Source organism: Choristoneura fumiferana, chromosome 12, assembly GCF_025370935.1.
Source record: "Choristoneura fumiferana chromosome 12, NRCan_CFum_1, whole genome shotgun sequence".
Taxonomy (NCBI): Eukaryota; Metazoa; Arthropoda; class Insecta; order Lepidoptera; family Tortricidae; genus Choristoneura; species Choristoneura fumiferana.
Window position 1 is genome coordinate 13,795,849 of NC_133483.1, and position 22,377 is coordinate 13,818,225.

General features: G+C 37.0%; 1 protein-coding gene across 1 annotated transcript in view; it reads left to right on the forward strand.

Annotated features, from left to right (window-relative positions):
* The first annotated feature begins 2,989 nt into the window (after nucleotides 1–2,989).
* CaMKII (Calcium/calmodulin-dependent protein kinase II) overlaps nucleotides 2,990–22,377 on the forward strand; it is a 56,336-nt gene continuing 36,948 nt past the window's right edge. Inside the window, exon 1 of the mRNA XM_074095436.1 lies at nucleotides 2,990–3,025. The gene's annotated coding sequence lies outside the window, so the exon portion shown is untranslated. The remainder of the gene's footprint in view (nucleotides 3,026–22,377) is intronic.

Genomic DNA, 22,377 nt, shown 5'->3' on the forward strand with positions numbered 1-22,377 from the left:
AATACAGTTGTCAAATCATGGTTATGCCGCATTTCGCCATCTCATCTCGAATAGGTAGAATCTTGAATTCTCGGCAAACTTGAATTGAGCCCGGCCTGCGAAGAGAAAATATTATTCTAGAACGACCCAGGTTTCTATTTTGAGCAAACAAAGTTTTCAAAGCACCCAATCAAAGTACTAAGTTTTCTGTTCGACGAAGTTACTTCTGATCGGTATAATAAAGTTCATTTATAGTGAATGACTCTTAGTTAAGGTTGATAATTGAAGGGTGAATGGGAGGCCCTAGTCACAAATACGAGTCAGTGGGCGGTAATTTATGTAATAGTTGTAACTATCCACTTACATATTTATAGTCCAAATTCCTTGAATACAGCCTGGATTCTATCTAACCCACAGTAATTTCACCGGCTGTCTTACTCTCCACGCCGAAACACAACAGTGCAAGCGCTGCTGCTTCACGGCAGGATTAGCGAGCAAGATGGTGGTAGCGATCCGGGCGGACCTTGCACTGATGCTTCTGGCTTGATGATGTGGATGAATATATTTGACAAATACATATCTACATTATTTACGAGTAGGTACCTAACGGTCGTACCCAGCGGAGTTGTCCGTTAATATTAAAGTAATAATTTAATTAATTTCAAATTCCGTAACGCAAAAAACTTAGTTAATTGACAGCTATTATTACTATATAGGTACATATTTATAACACGAATCATATGTAACATTCTGCGGCATTATTTCGTTCAGATAAAGATACTTAGGTATAGCATGAAAAAGTAGATACGTTTATGTATCTAAATTATATAATACGATAAGTACCCATTGTTAACTAAGTACGTTATAACAAATCTTATTACTAAGGATTGCTTAGTAACCCACAGCCGTTGCAATTCTATCAAGGAAATCTCCGCAATCACTGCTCCTAATCCCATCTCGACGTTCGCAGCATCTGGAAATAAAAAGGAAGAAAAAATCAGTGTGTGGCCAGGCACAGAGTAAATAAATAGGTGTATTCATCATCAGCCGGAAGACGTCGACTGCTGGACAAAGGCCTCCCCCTTAGAACGCCACAATGAACGACAACTCGCCACTTGCATCCACCGGTTTCCCGCCACTCTCACGATGTAGTCAGTCCACCTGGTGGGAGGCCTGCCAACGCTTCGTCTTCCGGTAAATACGTGTATTATAATGGTATGAACAGTGCCCTTAGTGTAAATTTTCGGTTACAAAATACGTCTCGATCGCGTTCGCGTTAAAACCACAATTTGTATGCAAACACGAACAGCGCCTCTAGCGGAACGTTTGCGATGTTCGTGTTTCCATGCAAATTGAGATTTTAACGCGAACGCGATCGAGACGTATTTTGTAACCGAAAACTTACACTAAGGGTACAGGGCGGTGGGTTACATACCTACAGTACAATCGCTATTGACATTTGACGGGGCCGCCTGAATCGCTGAACGCTTTCATTATTTACGTGGAGTACCTGTCCGGTGTATCGATCCGACCGCTGCCCGCTCCCCGCCGCTCTCCCGAACAGGTTCCATACGTAAATTTCATAATTGCACCACCACATAAGTACGTATGGAACTCAAAGCGTTATGTTAAACTGGACTATAGATTACCGGCTTTACCGCTACAGGACTAATTAATTCAAAAAGCCGAGGCAAAATTCAAACAAACGTTATAAATATGACCACAAATAAAGGGTTTCAAACAATTACTTACACAGTAATTAAAATTTGTCACGACGAAATGAAAACTAATTACTAACTCGTTGTACTAAGTACTAACAGAAACGGTAGGGGAAAATTATTGATTGCGTCTCTAATAGCACTTTTGTAAGTTTACAACTTACAAACAAATTACACTGTACCTTTTGAAACTGTTCACGAGTTAAAAGAGCTCGTTTTTAACCTTTTCCCAGTGAGTGATTAACTAGTGACCTATCTGCCGAACGTCGAAATTCAATTTAAAAGCAATTAGTTAGGGTATTTAATTTCCTGGTTCCCTAAAGAGGATTAAAATGTGTTATAAATATTCGCTTAACAAACCAAAAAAACAAAAGGCTAGATATTTATAACCAGAAGAGTTCCGGCGAAAACCCGTTTATGCGAATCCCAATACGTAAGCATATTATTACAAGTGAATTGGGTAGATACCTTTTACTATATTTAGACAAAAACGGTAGCTAATAATTAAAATATATATACTTACCTATTTCCAGACATGTGGCTACTGTATAAATCATTGTTAGATACCTTTTCAATGAAAAAGACCATATTGGATCGCATTATTATTAATAGCAACCTTTACTTTTCTTTAAAGGCGTATAAAAATCGAAGAATCCTTTTATAGAATGATATGTAATTAATAAATACATTTTTTATTTTATTTTATTGTATAACTGTTTTTAATAAATTATTATTGTATTGTTTATTACATTTTGTGGATATTAGGTGTTAATTAAATAACTGAAAACCTCAGACACCCCAAAAAAAAAATTTGGATGGCAAAGTTTGTTACCGATTTATTTACTTGATGCCTGCCTAAACTTCAAACGTTTTAATTAGTATTTTTATGGGAATAAAGATACCTTAGCTGTAGCTTCTGTGCATAATTAATTCTATGTATATGTTATGGATGGACCAAGTTATTGAATATTTTATAGATCATTTTCCCATCGCTATGGCTTCGTAAAGGAATCATAAATTGATTAAAGTTGTCTTATTCCGAGTTTGTACTGTGGGTTCCGCGTACTCGGCCTTCTAGTTAAACACTCTTAATAGATACAGTACGCCACAAAGGACGGCTTTATCGCAAAATAGCACTCCAATACGTTCCGTTAAGGTTTACAGCGGCCGTAATTAGTATTGAGGCTTGTTGTGTACATTGTAAATAGTTTACAACGAACAATAGGATAAAAAGATGTCGTGATTAGAGGTACCCAACCCATCTGCTTTTACTCAATGTTACTTGTGAGTTCGGTTAGTGTTGTCGCCGCTTGGAATTTAGAATCGAGGTAAGAATAAGAATACATTTTGTATCTGCTATTGGAAGAAACCTATACGTTTTAAACTTTCGTGATTTTGACTCATAGTCAAAATACCACGCACAGGACTTATCACGCTAAAACACACGAGTAGGTAATATTTACCTCGACGTTTCGGCAACATTACAGTGGCCGTGGTCACGAGTAGACTACTCAAATACTAGTAAAGTAAATATTACTCGTGTGTGTTAGCGTGATAAGTCCTATGCGTGGTATTTTAATCTATAAGTTATCAGAAATATTTGATGGGAAAAGGTGGCGGATGCCGCACTGCCGCGTATAAGTAATCCGATATTAGATTTCCGCTTTCTACCGCAGTGATATCGGTCTGACGATTTTTTATTCCTTTAGGTAAAAAATACAGTGACGGCAGAGGCTTACGTTCATAACACATTACAGGTAATAAAATAACTCATCTTTTTTAAAAAACCAATTAAAATAGAACACGCACTAAACAGTTGAAACTTAGCGAAGGTCTATAGCGTTGTAGGTGGCACTGGTACACTGATGTTCCTTCAGCCGGGATACTCTTATAAAGCTAGAGATGTTCCGCGCGACGGGACTAGGACAATCAGGACGCATCCTGCCGCTTCACAATGCCAGTAAGTAAGATGATACTTCCCTTACAAAGGTTCTAGCGTCTAGGGACGTTCAAGTTGCGAGAGAGTTCTATTAATGGTCTGTTTTAGTTTTCTCTGGGGAACTCGTTAAGGAGTAATTGGATTGGTAGTATTACAGTTAATAAGTATCGAACATGTGAGGCGTTCATTGCTGCATCGAGTTAATCTACGTATCTTTCGTGTTTATTTGGTGATTGCTTTTGTTTTTTTCATTTCGTTCTAGCCAAAAATCTGGAAGGACTATATGGCTCGCCCGGATCGGTACCACCATTTTACTCGCTAATCCTGCTGCCAAACAGCAGTATTTGCATTGTAGTTCCGGCGTGAAGTGTAAAACATCTGGGGAAATTACTGACTTACGAGGTCTTCATATATTACGGGTTTCATTCGCTCAATTTTCAAAGAAATACCTCTAGTAACCAAACCAAAAATAACAAGTAAAGACTAGAAATTGACCGGCTATTCAGTATTATTCAGTGGAGGTGTTCTGTTCATACACGAGCAATGTTTCAAAATTTTATTAATAATCTTAGCGACCCCTATTTAAAAAATCAAGCATATTTCATTTACGAAAATATGTACGTACTCCTGGGAAATTGCACTAATTATTTAAATTTATTTTATTTTATACGTACTTAATTATTATTTATTTGTTTTATAAATCACAGCATGTCAGCGTGTTCATCAAAAAGAAAATCATTGTTCATGCTACCTTTACTTAAAACAGTGTACCTAATATAAGATTGGAATTCAAGTTAAAACAGAGAAAGACCTAGGTACATATGCACATGAGATGGCGCCATTTGAACTCCATAGAGAAAAGCGTTTTAAAAAGAGACACATACATTGATTTAAAAAAAAAAAACACTGTAGGTTTATTCTATTTTCAACTGAATTATTATTTTTCTTCACTAAACGTTAGTTGCTTATCTATATTTTTATAATAATGGCAATTTAGGAGTACCTAGTCAAGTACCGTATTACCTACGCCGAGGAGGATTTAAATACGCAGCTTAAAATAGGTAATAGCTATTAAGCCGGTATCAAGGAACTTTTTACGCAGAAAAGCTAACACTGCAGCAAAACTTTGCTAATTTAATGAAACTGAAATGCAAATCCAGTTAAGTAGTCTGTAATCAGCAGTTTCGCTGACGCGAATGTAAAAGCACAAAGTAATAAAATTAGCATGCAGGGCGTTGTGAATACGTTATGTTATGTACAAAAGAAAGCACCAGAAGCAGTTATATAAAAAATCCTGTATTCTAAGTGGCCGTTAATCTTTTTTAAAGCTGTTCTCAGCTCTAACACGTTAGTAAGTGAGTTTGAATTCTATAGGGACGCATACAGAAAGTCTTCACCTATCATCATCATCGTATATGCCGTAGGACGTCTACTGTTGGACATAGACTCCGTCATATGCCTCCAGTTGCTTGGGTTGGAAGCGGCCTGCATCCACCGTGAATCCGCGGCTATAACCTCCGTCCATTTCGTTGGTGGATGTCTTAAAGCTATATTCGATTCTAATACGATAGTAAAGTGAGTTTGAATACTACAGGGATGCATACAGACAGTCTTCTCAACTAATTGGAATCGTATGCAAATTGAATAAACTATATTTCTATCTACGAAAATTGGGTATGCTTGCTTTTACATATCATTCAAAGCGTGCCATTGTACCCAATGTATACCCAAAGTCAAAGTAACTACAAACTTATCAACGAGTAGGTATAGCCCGTTAGCTTTGAGAACATCAATCCTTATTAGATATCTAGACTGTGCTCGGGTATTACATTTTCCGAGCAATTTGTTTATATTGTGTGCCGTCAGGTACGTCGATTGCCTGTCCTGATGCACAAATTGCGTTACCTCGGCTATCAATTGACAGGTAAGCACCTACATATAGGCTACTTAGACTGTCAGAGTCGAGGCTGTTTGATCTCAACCGTGAGGGGACAGAAATTATCAATTAAGGAGAAAGTACCTGTACTACCAAGCGAAGTACGAGTATGCTCGGAGGTATTTTTTGTGTTAGATACGTATTTAAATAAGCTTTAAAAGTTAACTAAATCCATACTAAAATTATAAATGCGAGTGTGTTTGTATGTTTGTTCGTCTTTCACGTCGAAACAGAGCGACGGATCGACGTGATTTTTGGCATAGATATAGTTTATGGGCCAGAGACTGGCATAGGCTACTTTTTATCTCGAAAAATGCAGTTTCCCGAGGGAACAGCGCATGATAACCGAATTCCACGCGGAAGAAGCCGCGGGCAAAAGCTAGTCAATTTATAAATGAAAAGTAGTGTTCAACCGAAACTTGAACCTTAGACCTCCAGTTTGCAAGTCCGCTATACCGCTAAACTACCACGCTGATGACAGAGTCATCGAAAGTACAGCTACAGATCGATTGTTCGTCCCCGAAAGCCCTCACATAGGTTTACCTAAGTTACTATAATTTAACAGACCACGTTTAATAAATGATCATTTCACAAATAACGTTTCGCAAACTATTCGTTTTACAACCACTAATTCATACCACAAACTGCTCCATATCACAAATGATCATTTGATAAATATACTTTTAACAAACTTGTCACTTTACAAACACTACGATAAATCATCATTTAAAAAATGTCCAATACCCAAAAACACTCATTTTTAAAACTAGTTATTTTACAAAACATCAATATAAAAATGTGCGGCGGTGGCACCTGTGGAAGTCAGGTGGCAGTGAATGCGTTAAGGTCGCAGTTCTAACCTAACCAACTAGATAGGTACTGACAGTAGTTTAGTTAGTTTTTCTATGGGTCGCTTTTTCTCAGTCGCAGTCCTAACCTAACCTAACCAACTTTACTACAGAAGTTATTTTTTCTTAGGATCTCAATTCTAACCTAACCTAATTCTTAACCAAGTTAACCTGAGCTACAGCCACCTCTTATTTTTCTTAATAAATAAATTAATATCACGGGACAATTCACACCAATTGACCTAGTCCCAAAGTAAGCTTAGCAAAGCTTGTGTTATGGGTACTAAGCAACGAACTAACCTAAGATATCTTAACTAACTATAAAAAATAAAATTATATAAATTAAAAGATCTGCCTGTGGCAGGGTTCCCATCCCACGACGCTAGCCTTAATAAAGTGTTTACCAAATGCTGCATTTTGAAAACATTTTTTGCCAAACGTTGATTTGACAAACGTGGTTTTGCCAAATGACGAAAATAATAAATTAATAGTTTGCCAAATAATGATTCATTATTATGATGGTTTGTCACATAGAGAGTTTGTGAAATGCTCAATTTGTGAAATGTTGAGTTATAAAACGATTAATTTGTGAAGCAAATGTTTGCGAAACGTTGTTTGTTAAATGAATATTTTATTGAAACGTTTGTTTCCAAATGATTGGATACTCCTCACTAAGTATATTTCGCCGAAAACGTTAGAGTCGTTTTCGAGATCCCCCATGTAAATATAAACAAATGTACCTACATACAAGAATTATTCTTTTAAAGATATACTTAATCCCTTCTCGTATACAGATGATGAAAATGTTACAGTAAGTTCTTTGTTCCCGATAAAATCGATTTTATCTCTTTTCCCATTTTTCAAATATTCTTTGTGTATGTTTCTCTTAGTTTTGTTCTCCGCAGCTACGTATTTCATTCCCCTACTTACGAGCCTCATTCTTCAATTTTTCAAATTCAGGTTTTATAGCTCATAAAATCGGGTTTATAAATGGATTCACATTACTTTCCAATACATTCTTCTCGGATCACAATAACCACCCAGATTGCCAATAAATGCAGATGCGCCTATACAATAGACTCTTAACCTTAAGTTTTTCTGAATATTGCTGGTACGCATAGACGTAGAGCATAACAACTGACAGCTTTAACTTTATCCCTTACTCGTAGAGATTGGCTAAGATCATGTTTACACAAGCCGTTACTGTTTGAAGCATTATTATTGTCATTTTTGTCATGCCTTAAATTTTACGAGTATTTTACAGCCTAGCCAGACACGTAGGGTGAATTAAATTCAACACACGTACACAAAATATGCCCAATAATTTGAAGCGTATCCCCTTGTGTAACATTTATAATACTTTCACATTAGTCTGACGAATGAAACAAGTTAAACGAAACAAAAACTTTCAGGACCCTCTTTGAAATGAAAACAATTTATTAAACTCAGTTACTGTTGCCTTGCCAGGCTAAATAGGAACCCTAAAATATATTTTGATAACAAATCTAATAAAAAGTTAATTGGTTCACTTACCTTGAGACCCTGTTTGTTCTTAAACGAATTTGCGTCGGCTGTAGGTATTAGCGAGAAAATAAGTTAGCTAAGTAAGTATGTAGTTGTAGGGTATCATCGTAGGCTGGTAACCTGAAATTACTTACACATAAATAATTGAAAATGTACACGTAGGAAGCTAAGCTATACAAACAATATCATTCGTTAAATTGTTTCTTATTTGCAAAGGAAAGTACTGGTTATATAATGTAAGTAATATTTTCATTTCAAGATGACGCAAATTTAAAAATTAAAGGATGATTAGGTACCTACTAAAGCAATTTAAAAATAAATCAAACGGAAGTTTCCAGTGTGCGGTTCGAGTGCCAGGCTCCGCGGCGCCTCGCCTACCTGTGTCATCCGATAACAGGGGAGAGATCTACCATTTTGAATAGAAATTGTAGAGCGTCATGTTTCCCATTCAAAGCGGTTTAATTTCTATAGAGAGTGGCTATCTTGAGCCCAGAACTGTCCCCGCAATGTCTAAGGTTACGGCCTAAGCTGTCAACGGAAAATTAAACCCTTAGTACCTAATGATACGATACGGCTGAAGTGCCGGCTCAGGGGAGTAGGTCTATTGTTTTCTGCTGTATAATAAAATAAGTAATATTAAACGCTGTAATAGAGAACAAGGAGCTACAATATTTAAGCAACAAAATTGTGTTTCAAGTAACAAACATTATAAAGGTAAAGTTCGTCGATTACTTTACCGCGTTACTTCCCTAGTAAACATTAACAATAGGATAGGATTAAAGAAAGAAAGAAAGAAAATACATTTATTAATAATTCATTAATTTATTAATTAGATATTCAGTTTTATTTTTCCAAGTAAACCGTTTGTGTCGCGTACGGACCTCTTTTAAGACGGGTAAAAATATTATTTCTATTTTTTTTCAGAATTCATACATAAACTTTTTCAATCTTTCTTGTCTCCGTCAGTAACGATGATGAAAAGCTAATTTAAATCAATTTTCATTCAACGCTAACTTGAGGCGCTGATAATAAACCAAATTTGTAGAGCGTGACCGAAATAAAAACGCAATAGAATTTAAGTACATATTTTTCGATTCGCTTTCTCCAGGAAAATAAAGAAGCCTTTTGCGAAGAACAAACAGAAATGTATAAATAGGTGTCAAGTATTTCAGAGGTGCCTTTCATCTCCCGAGCCATAGAAACACAATGCCTATCCGTGTTTACCTTCATCTGGCGAGAAATAATAGAAACATCGCTATTCATGGCTTCGTCCTGTATTTAGGTCGCCAAAACTTAAGTAAATGACTAAGTTATAGTATGAAACTCAATTTATCACAAGTGCTGTGGCAAGCAATTTTTTTTTCTTGGGGCGCCCTGTGTAACCACTGCCAGTTGTCCGCGTCACTCCATACAATAACCCCCCTACTTATGTTGTTGACACGAAATGATTTTATTCTTTAGTGCATTAAGTACTGCGCAAGCACCTATTAAATATGACGGATATTTGGTTACTTTTGCAGACAACCCTAAAACAACAAATGAGACCACCTCAGTAGAGTATCCTTTCGAATAAAAAAATAATTTTGAAAATCGGTCCATAATTGACTGACTAATCGGTGAACATACATAAAAAAAATACAAACATTGGAACATAGAACCTCCTCCTTTTTTTGAAGTCGGTTAATAATGTTAAATAAAAAAAGAGCTAGTTGTCAATGTCAATAGATGCTAACTGTCTGTGTCACACACATTCAATCGGATATTGTTTTGCGAGGTTCGTCTGGATCAAAGAGTATAAGTACCTATGTAGGAAGTCTGGATTCGATTTGTAGCATTCGAAGATGGCGGATGTAGACAATATCTAATTTTGCTATTTCTGTTTCTTTGGCTAGTTGAAGTATAATTTTGGTAGTGTTTTATGCGGCGATTAACCTTAACAGTGAACAGTGATCCCAAAATTCTATATTGCTCTCGTGTCTAACATTTTTTAATGCGCAAGTGGTCTCCACGTGGTTTCTGGAATTTTACTATCAAGTTGCAAAAAACTACAATTACCGTACAACGTCCCTCTCAAAGAGAGTTTACCTTGACACTGGCGAAATTGTCCTATTAATTAGGACCGAAAAGCCATATTTTAAAAGAGAAGAGGTTAGTCTGAAACGAATCATATTATGCCTATTGAATAACTACCTCTCTGCGAATTGTATACAAACTAAGATACAATTTTATTTCAACTCATGTAGGGGGTTTTTCAATAATAATAATAAAATCATTGATTGTCACAGAAAATAAGGGAGGACTACACAAATAAAAACTAAACACTTTAGCCTTACTATCAATCCTCATGACATAATAATAAAAATAACATTAAAAATTACCTGAGATAAATTTAGCAGTTAACACGATTTTCAGAATAATCTATTAATATTTTTTTTTATATTTGGAACAGTTAAGCTACGGCGTCTTTTTGTAAACATCCATTTCAACGAACTGAACGATCTTTCTACGTCAGTAGTTGTAATAGGTGTGAGTAGGGACTTAATCTCTTCAGGTTCATATCATTAATGACTTATCTCTTACATTTATATAATATTATGTTTTGATTAAGTACTCATTAGGCAGAAACCTGCTAGAGTAAATTCTGTTTTTTTTTCATGTCAATACCTACTCTTTGGCTAATGTCAAACATGTATGTGACAACTGACTGACATCAATGTCTGCCGGCGCCTGTCGAAATTCGTGTCGTTCCATCCTTCTCACTCTCGTATTAAATAATGAAAGCGTCAGCGGGACGGCAAGAAACGAAGTTCGAATTTCGCACTTCGTAATACGGGCCCTGGGTGACAGACACCATAGATAAACCTAGATACTTATGGATTTACTTTTAAGGTAAAGAGATTGATCCCTTAATGAAAATACGAAGGCCAAACTAAGGTCAAACATATTTTTGCCTATATGTATATTCGTAACCCTTAAGTATTCTTGGATCAGAATAGGACAAAATTGTTTAAGAACCCTATCCCTCCAAATGGTTTTCGAGTCAGGGTACATTGGTAAAATATGAACAATGCCAATTGTACGCAAAATCCAGGACATCAGCTAGCATTTTTATGCAAAGCCTGTGGGAATATTTAATCAATGTTTATTCGAACGGATGCTTACCAGGTGCAGGTATTTGCGAGTTACTTTCATCCAAGTTTCCTGAGGGACTAATCCTTTCCAATAATTGAAGTGGAAGAAACAGTGAATAATTGACAAAGCAGTAAAATGGAATTATCAGGTGTTCATTGAAATTATTTATTTTTATATCCCCGTTGATTGTTGTATGAGAACTTCACGGACTTTAATAATAAATGTTTCTGTGCTCTAATCATTTATTTAATAAACGCATCGCACAATTGGCATTGGTCACTTTTTTACAATATGGTCTAATAATTCCAAAACCATTTCGAGGAATAGGTTTATTAAATCGTTTTATAAAATTTTAGTTGAAAAATACTCAATGATCGTGTGTATATTTGCAAAATAACGTATGACCTTTGTTTGACTTTCATCATTTCATGTAATCATAATACTGCCAGGTGACAGAAGACACTACGTTTTTTAAAATAATTGTGACGGGCAAAGATAAACGCAGTTTTTAACCCCATGGTAACTATGGTTAGCTATAATTCCGGTAACCTATAAATAGGATAAAAAAAAAACCCAACTAAAACCGAAATCCTTCAAATAGTGTCTTAAATTAAATTCGCCTATTTAATAAAACAATAAAATAAAAATAAACATTATTTTTTTGAGACCAATGCCAATTGCAGTCAAGTCAAGAGCCATCTTGCACCAGAAGAGGAAGAGAGAATTGACATTGCTAATACGTCAATCACAGATACAAAATAAATAATCTAAGCAAAATAAAGATAAATACTTCAACAGATTGAGAGTATTGAGAATACGAACGAAGTATTTCAAAATGGTGTCGTCAAACTCAATTATTGTCCGTGTATGTATATTATCTATAGTTATATTCTCGGTCTATCATCATAGATAAAACTAAATCCTATAGCGACTTGTGACTGTTCGTCTGTCGTCTGTCACAACTATTTCATTGCCAATTTACATGCATACGGAACCCTCAGTGCAAGAGCCGTTTGAACTAAACCGTTTTTCGATAAAGCTTTTTATTTAATTCATAGTCATAACCAATCAAAATTTGTTTGCCGTTTAACCAACACTTCTTTTCGTTTGGGCTTATCTTCATTGAAGCGGGTTCTATATACGTCACAGATCCAGATCCACGCTTCGCTTTAGTGACTGAAACTTGATAAACAGATCGGCGCGGCTTACTGGAATTTAATTTAATTTCCTTCGGTAGAGGCTCAAATTTCCGAGCCGCTAAAACAATCGGTGTGGAACAACAGGGGTCTTTGTAAAATTTCGATAAGCAAACAGATCCGGGACAACGAGAGGGAACTGTGTATCAAATACCCTTTATATTTAATATATCTAGTGCACTTCCGCGCCTCAGAGTTTCCCGGCAGAGTCGCCAAAGTAATACTTTCAGTGGTGAATTTCTGAAAGGAGTTTTGAAAAGACCGGATTCTACATAATTCTTCTCCCCTTTAAGCAAGCTCAGACAAAGTTAAGCAAAGATTTAATATATTTTGTAAGGTCACATCGCTGTTACATCGTACCGTAGGCATTAAAGTTATTTCAAACAAACTCCATGCAAAGAAATATTAATAACTTTACCTCGAGTTGGTAGATGGTGGGTGACCGAAGCAAATAGTCAAGTCAAGGTTATGATTCCAACAAATTTGACTTCAATAATACCTAGTCTTATAATATAACGTCGAAAACATTTCTGTAGTAAACTTGGAAATAATTTGCAGAATTGTAAGAAAGGAACTTTTTCAGACGAATACGGGGTGACCCTGGCCATGTTGATTGGTGAAATTATTATTTACTTAGGTAATGGTGGTACCTTTGCTCTAAGCTCTAGGTATCTATGTTTATAATTTAAATTGAACGCTACGGTTAGTTTACTTATGGGCTTTCAGAGTTTACTTTGTAAATTGTAAACTCATTTCCATATTATTAACCATTTCATTTTAGTTTCGATTCGTTTCGTTTAGTGATTCCGAAGCGGTAGCGTTTCGTGTGCTCGCCTACCCGATTTGGGAATACAGGCGTGATGTTTGTGTGTGTGTGTGTTTATCAATAATGTTGTCAATAGATTTGTCAGTGCAATTATCTCGTAAGTGGTGGCCGCTTTTTGTGTTGTTTTAATAAATGATTTTCGCCTTTGTCCCGACATTACTTCAGGCGCTCGATATCAAAGGACGGACCGTAAGTAAAGTCTTAACGTTTGATCTTTGAAAATAGATCCCACTGTTCTCATTCTTGTTTATACTCCATAGTTTAAAAAGTAGACTCTTATTCTCAAATTGTGTGGAAAGGCGTTTATAGAATCTAGCTTCCGCTAGATTTATATTATACGGTCCGAAAAAAAGGAAGTATACCTATACTTTGTTGATTGGAAAATATTATGTATTTTTAAATACAGAATATGTATTATGTATGTATATTACGTATTTGTGATTGTAATTAGACCATGTATCTCAATGTTTTGAACCCTGATAAACCCTGCCTTGACAGTGTAGGTAAATGATTTAATTTTAATTTAGTAGGTCGCAAATGTAGGGTTCACTTGAAAATCGAAACTAAATGAATAAAATTATACTAAATCCAACCGACGTATCTGCAAAAGTCACTGTGTAGGTATTTATCCTCCAAGGTCCTACTCATAGTTCGATATTCAGACCCAGCTCCTTCAACAGTTGTGTAGTCATAGCGTACCACGGTCCTACCAGTAGGACTTAATAGAAAACCCGCCATTTTGGTTTCCAATTTCACACTAATCGGAAATGGCGTATAAGTACAATTACATAAAATAGTCTTCTAAGTACTTGGGTCTGAATGAGTATTTACTACTGGCTACGGGCTGTAGTGACTACATGCCGAATTTTTCGCTGGGCCTTAGGAGGTTATAGCAATTATCCTCATCACAACCGTGTTTAAGACATGGGCTGTTATAATCATTACCTCTTCTTTTAATATCTTGCCGGTGGTCGGGTAACCGAGAGTCAATGTATGCTGGCAACACTGTGATGACATAATTAAGTCTCTATTACGTACTGGCTGGTAGAGCGATATCCGCCAGGAATACCTAAATCGTACGTTGACCGACCTGCTCCTCTTTGGTGGATTATCTAACGGTAGGCATTAAATATTTTTTTGGCTTCAACGTGGGGTCACCGCGCTTTTTAATATGCTTTAATTTAATAGACTTCATGTACAATTTACATTTTGTTGAAATACATACGCACTTAGTGAAAATGAAACGGTACCTAACGATTTTTGTTTTACTAAGAAGCTAGTACCGTGCAGCGCCGTCGTTTTATCACTCGAAATGTACAAGTACTAAAACTCAAAAATAAACCCGGCCAATAGCGTGTCCGACATGCTCAGGACAGGGATCGTTCCGTAGACATTATCAATCTTGTAATATTTTTCTAAGGATTTTGTACGGAATTTTCCAAGTATTTAGGTACATTTTACAAGTTAGGCTGCTATTGTACCTACTTACTCTTAAACTACCAACTTATAATGTTCAAGCATACTTAGCCGTAATAGTTTTCCTTATTAATTTGATATATTTACATTACAACCATAATACATTTTTCCAACATTATTTTAACAAGTTATACCAATGTATTTACTATTATAATGTATATGTTGTGGACCATTCAAGTGATAAATCGGTTATTTTTTCGGTTATCGGTTATTGCCCGGGCATTATGAAAAATAACCAATATGAGATAGCAATTTGATAAAATCTATGCAATTTATTACATTGCCCGGGCATTATACATAAGTCTATCCCCTATTGGGCAAAGTGATAAAAATAAACATGTCTCATTACTATTTTTTTATTTTTACGTAAAAAATAATGAATCTATAAGTATCTCTCAAAATCTGTAAAGTAGTTTATCTTATTTGTAGAATTTTATTCTGGCACTCGCCGGCCGCTGGCTGGCATTGTATATAATGCCCTTATTAATACCTACATATAATCAGAGTAAAAATTACTCCCCCGTGCGCTGTTTTATAAACCATCATTTCTTTATGGTATCATCATACGCAAATAATTTAACAGCGTTGTAGCACATTTGTTTGTTATGAGTGGTATTAATTTCAAGCAATAACATTCTTTCGTATAGCTCGTTCGATCGTAAAAATATGAAAAACTAGAGAAATATTCTGAAATTTATTAGATTCCAAACAATCATAAAATATACTTAGTGCTTATCAAGTGTAATGATTACTTACTATGATTAGATATTGAAAAAGTTCAAGGGTGGATGAATGACCGTATTATTTTAGTCGCGGAAGTATCTAACAAGCGAGTGGAACATAAACTCGATTAATGGCACAATGTAAACATAATAAACAGCACAAGTGAAGTGTAATGGCCGGTGCGACTTGTGAAATGCCGCCCCTTACCTATCGACTCGCACGCCGGTCAGTGTGTGACCCACTTCAGTGCCCTTAGTGTAAGTTTTCGGTTACAAAATACGTCTCGATCGCGTTCGCGTTAAAATCTCAATTTGTATGCAAACACGAACAGCGCCTCCAGCGGAACGTTTGCGATGTTCGTGTTTCCGTACAAATTGAGGTTTTAACGCGAACGCGATCGGGACGTATTTTGTAACTGAAATCTTACACTAAGGGCACAGTAGGTACTTACGAGATAGGTACTTACTATTTATAAAACTAGCCAACTTATAAAATATTCATGCTCATTTTAATTCTTAATGAGGCACCAATGAATGTTCAATGCCAAGCTTCTCTGAATGAAACATATTAACTAGTTCTTCATTTGAATAAAGCAATAAGGAAGGATCAGACTGTTTTCAGTAGAACACAATAATCGCAGTTTCACGAGCCAAGCCGAAAGGTGAGGGAAAATCTGTTACACCGAAGCGGCTTACGAACAACTCCGTTAATTTCTAAGTGATAATTTATGAGGCAAGTATTACTTCCAAATATTATTTGCCGTGTTTGCGGACAAACGGATAAGTCAATACACGTGCCGAAATGTAAGCAAAGGAGGCAATAGCTAAATAAAGAATTTATTTATATGTAGGTGGAAACCTGAGTGATATTGTGCTCGTACCTCACAATTTTATGGTAGGATTTGTTAAATTTAACACGTAAATAATACTACCGAATTGATAACTTTCTTCTTTCTTTTTTGAAGTCTGTCAAAATGGATTTAAAACACTAGTCAAGTCTATTATTCTATATTATTATATTAACATACTTAACTAAGTTCTAAAAAAACTGTACAATTTGAATATGTATTTACTGTATTCATAATAACTTAACCTAGTCAAATAACTCAACACTTGCGGCATTTCCACGTTGAGTTCTAAAAACCCCGTAGCCAGGTTAAAGACCTGTACGTAAAATGCAGCCAGCGCTTGATAAAAAAAGAAAATATATGCAAAGCGGAAGCGCAGTTATTTAGGTTAACTGTATCAGGTCAGAATAATTAAATACTGTTCGCTGTGTGAAAACTTTACTTCAGCTAGCATAGTAACAGCGTAAAATATCGATTTTAAATAAATACTTTACGATTTTTCTACACTTCAAGCCATATTGACATGCAAAACGAAAAGTACCTAACCTAGGTATTTCTTTTAAGCGGTTTTTTTCAAAATCCATACTTTGCGATAGGTCGCTAGATGCTATATACGTATAGATGCCAATGCTTGCTGTCATCAACTGATCTAAAAAATGCTCTTAAATATGGAGTACCTAAGAATTTTGCTATCAAATATTAAGCAACTTCAACTTGATTATATATACTCTGTACCTTTCCCTTTACCTCTGCCTTTGTACAGTCGCCACCAGATATTTCAGAGCAGCCAAGGTGGTCTAAAATATCGGCACCTGCACTCTATTATTAAGGTATTAGAGTTCATGTATCTATATTTTTGACCACGTTGGCCGCTCCGAATATCTAATGGCGACTGTACTCTTTTTTTTGTTGTTTTTTTTTTATATTATTTTTGTGTTTTATGTACAGTAAAGCCGTGGTGGCCTAGTGGTTCGACCTATCGCCTCTCAAGCAGAGGGTCGTGGGTTCGAACCCCGGCTCGCACCTCTGAGTTTTTCGAAATTCATGTGCGGAATTACATTTGAAATTTACCACGAGCTTTGCGGTGAAGGAAAACATCGTGAGGAAACCTGCACAAACCTGCGAAGCGATTCAATGGTGCGTGCAAAGTTCCCAATCCGCACTGGGCCCGCGTGGGAACTATGGCCCAAGCCCTCTTGTTCTAAGAGGAGGCCTGTGCCCAGCAGTGGGACGTATATAGGCTGGGATGATGATGATGATGATGTACAGTAAAGTGTTTACATACATACATACATTATCTGCCAAATATCTTTCGTCTATTGAACGAATTATTTAATGTTCAATTTCGATAGAATAGTAAGCCACATATGCTTTTTCAGAAAGAAACCTGCCACTTTACGATACTATGTACCTATAGGATTTGGCGCTCACATGATTGCCACTGAAATTCACAGAGCTTTTTAAGATCTAACGGTCCGTGAAAAATGAATCCCTTTGAATACAAGTGTTTTGCCCTTATTTCGTCTTATTCTCACGCGTTTTTCATATGAAATGTTCGGAGGAAAATAGGAATAAATATCCAGCCATCCAGCTACAATAGGAGACGAGCTTATCCTGTGTTCTCGCATGCGGAGCCCCATTCTGCCGGGGCGGCCAGGCAACCTGTACCTTACGGGAATCACGTACAAAATTTATTGCCTACTTACTTTTTTCGGTGAATGAATACATCATGTTTCACACGCTTTGTTGTGGTAATTCAATTTGCAAATATAGACGTGATTTATTCAGACTGTATGATACACATGCGGCCTTTGTAAGGAGGAGTATTTAATATAATATGTAGAAACAGTAAGAAACTACTTTTCTTCCGTCAGTAAAACTCGTTATAATCCTTCCTTTAAAAGAGCTACGCGTACTTTACGCTTGCTTTTACGAATTATACCGGCACTTCCGGCCGCGTCTGAATTATTGCCGTGACAATAACTAGGTGGAGGGGTTTCATATTGCTTTCAATTATATTTTCTAGTGTCGGCAAAGAAAAGAGTAAAAGAAAGCCGGGTACTTTGGCGACTGAACTTTTCACTTCACAGCTCGCAACTCTAGTAGGTACAATTTTAAATTTTATTAAAGAAACCTTTTAACGTCGCGTCGCTTTTTGATGTTGGACTCGACATTTTCTGTAGGTATCTGGTTTGTTCCTTCAAACGATCGAGACATACTTGAAGTTAAATTTTCTTCAGCCATCAAAACGTGAAAGAAAGGCAATCAATTGGCTAACAATTAAAGGCTTGCTTTGAATTATACTTACTAGTTATTACCATTTATTAGCTACTAGCTATATTAGTAAGGATAATTTAATACCTATGTAGTCCGGATGATCTTGATTTGTTGTAGCATTATAGAGTGTCCGAAATAACAATGTAGGAACTTCACACGTTTGAACTTTGAACCCTAAATATTTTAAAAAAGTAAATAAATATCTTTTTCTCAAAACATGCTCGGAAATGTATGCGTTAATGTCACGAAATGGAGACATGAAGTTTCTCATTTATGGCTCCCGACCACCTCCCTACATAACTTCTTGGCCTAGGCCATGAAGTATGTATGAAAATCCATTATTGTCCGCTGCTCTAACTTTTTAATTTTGCTTATTAACATTAAACTGATAAAGGAAAAATTACGAACAGCCAACCACCACTACTCTGTAAGCATTTGCGATACTGCGATGCGATGCGATGTGATATATGGATGGATGGATGGATGGATGGATGGATGGATGGATGGATGGATGGATGGATGGATGGATGGATGGATGGATGGATGGACGGACGGATGGATGGACGGACGGATGGATGGACGGACGGATGGATGGACGGACGGATGGATGGACGGACGGATGGATGGATGGACGGACTGATGGATGGATGGATGGACGGACGGATGGATGGACGGACGGATGGATGGACGGACGGATGGATGGACGGACGGATGGATGGACGGACGGATGGATGGATGGACGGACTGATGGATGGATGGATGGATGGACGGACGGACGGACGGACGGATGGATGGATGGACGGACGGACGGACGGACGGACGGACGGACGGATGGATGGATGGACGGATGGATGGATGGATGGACGGATGGATGGATGGATGGATGGACGGATGGATGGACGGACGGATGGACTGACGGATGGACGGACGGACGGATGGATGGACGGACGGACGGATGGATGGACGGACGGATGGATGGACGGACGGATGGATGGACGGACGGATGGACGGACGGATGGATGGACGGACGGATGGGCGGACGGACGAATGGATGGACGGACGGATGTGGACGGACGGACGGATGGATGGATGGATGGACGGATGGATGGATGGATGGATGGACGGATGGATGGACGGACGGATGGACGGACGGATGGACGGACGGATGGACGGACGGATGGATGGACGGACGGATGGATGGACGGACGGACGGATGGATTGGACGGACGGATGGACGGACGGATGGATTGGATGGATTGGATTGGATGGACGGACGGATGGATGGACGGACGTGGACGGACGGACGGATGGATGGACGGACGGATGGATGGACGGACGGATGGACGCGGATGAATGGACGGATGGATTGCAATGGATGAAATGTTTGAGATATACAAGCCTTTGCTGGACTCGTTTTACATGGCCTCTACAGTAATGTACTAATAAAGAGTATTTTTTTGTCTCCTCATCACGTATAAATCGCTGAACCAATTTAGATGAATTCGTTATGTACAGATAATTTGAGTGCCGGGAAAGGACGTAGGATAGTTTTTATCCCGGTTAATTGCATAGTTCCCGCGGGATAGCGATAAACGAGTTCTACGCGGACGGAGTCGCGGACAACAGGCTAGTATACCTAATACAATAGACAAGAATAATACCACACATATGAATTAGGGTTATTTAGGGTTCAAACTCTTCAAATTCCAGTGTATCCTCCTGAGTTCTTACATCGTTATTTCGGACAACCTTTGGTATATTTAAGGCATGGCCCAATGCTGATAGCCTGAAGTATAGAATTTGTAAACTAAATAAGAAAAACATTTGCTTGATAAGAACAGTAAAGTAAGACAAGTAGTCTTAACATGCGATTTACCGCCTATATGCACACATAAATTGGTGGAAGCTTTATTTATTTAGGACCTCGGCCGGTATCTCTGATCATTGTGACAAAGCATACAACATGATACTTTTAGTCTATATAAATACACCTTATATTTTACTACCATAAATCTGAAGCTCTAGCACGTTTTGCTATACTTACAGCGAACAATTTTGCGTCGACATTGGTTCATCAAAACAAAACATGGAAGTGTTGTCGTGGTCATAGTTATTTATGAAGCATGTTTCATACTAACACTAAAACTGTTGTTTCATACTTTTGCAAGCATATTTTGCGACAAGCCTTACAAGTAAATCGAATTCCTGTTCTTTCGTAGTGTCAGTATCACAATGGCAGTAATTTAAACAAGTGGGAAACAATGAGTTACTTTACAAAGTTTTGCAGCAACACTACTAAACTCTGTGCTGAAACCTAATTACACGCAGGAGAGAAAGCATATCTCGTAAAGTAAACCCGTCTCTTTCAGTGTAGGTACTCTTTCAAGTGCTGCTATAAAAATGGATCCACTAGCACCTACAAGGCACTGCAGGTTAACGTATAAAAAGTTCTAAATGCATCTTATCTCTAGCGCTACCGCGCTACCGGCACTTAAATAAATTGCTGTTTTTTACACCCCTGGCAATGTTAGTCTAGATCCTACTTATGTTTTTAGTTTAAAATGGAAATGACTATTCAAATGGTGATCTATTTTAGATAAATCGTAAGTTCGAAAGCAGTCGTGTAACTTATAGATATCTAGGTACCGGGCATGACAGGATCAGACCTAACTAAAAAACCGGCCAAGAGCCAAACACGCCCAAAATAGGTTTCCGTAACCATTAAGTAAAAATTAAGTAATATTTTTCTTAGAATTTCGTATTTAATACGGAATCTTCTAAGTTTAGGTATATTTTAAACCTTAGGCTGCTATTTAAGAGTGAAACTACTAATAATTCTCAAGCAAACTTAGCCGTTATAGTTTTCCTTTAAAGTCTGATATACTTACTACCATCCTGATTTTTTTCTAATTTTTCCACTCACCGGTTTAAATTTTAGAGGGGAGGGGGAGGACGCTCGATTTTAATGAAAATTTGCACTTTAAGGTTGAATATTTCGCAATAAAAACAAGAAATCGAAAAGACCTATCCAACGATACCCCACACTATAGGGTTGGATAAGAAAAAAAAATCACCCCCACTTTACGTCTATGGTAGGTATATAGGTACCTACCCTAAAAAAATTTTTTTTAATTTTTTATTGTACCATTTTTTCGGCATAGTTTACATAATATATATATCCGTGCAAAATTACAGCTTTCTAGCATTGATAGTCCCTGAGCCTTAGCCACGGACGGACGGACAGACAGACATGGCGAAACTATAAGGGCTCCGTTTTTGCCATTTTGGCTCCGGAACCCAAAAATGTCAAAAATAGCTAAACTACCTTTAGGCAGGACTAAATAAAATGTAGAAAAATTCAGGCATTTTCATTAAAATCGGAGACATAAAGAGAACAAAGTTATAACGCTCAAATCTAGAGTTGAGCGAGCGCCTAGCCCTAAACCAACAATGATCAAAAGCGTAACAATAGAACGCGGGAAACTTATTGTGCCGAGACGAGAACACTAATCCAAATCCTTAAGCAGATTATCTTAAAGGTACGTACACGTAAAGGTACGATCGATAGCTAGACTCTAGGCTAAATTTACAAATACTTAAGTCACCAAAGTCAACTTTTTGTGTTCAAGCGATTTAACATTAATGGTACCTTTATCTACTAACCTACATCCCAAGATATTTTTTTAACTCATTACACGCTTCGCTTTAAAACGGAATAATAGAAAATAATTCCAAGACTTTTTTTTAATAAAACTTATATTGCAAAATAGAATAGGTATAATTTCAAATACTTTCTTTTTTATAGTAAGAAGTATAACGTTTAGCTTTAAAAAAATGAAAAAAAAATTTATCGGAAAATTTCTTTGTTTTGTAAAAATACTGGGCAGTATAAAAAAGTCCTAATCTATGACTTAATCTCAGTCTCAAGGTCGTGCGTTCAAATCGGGGCTTGTTCT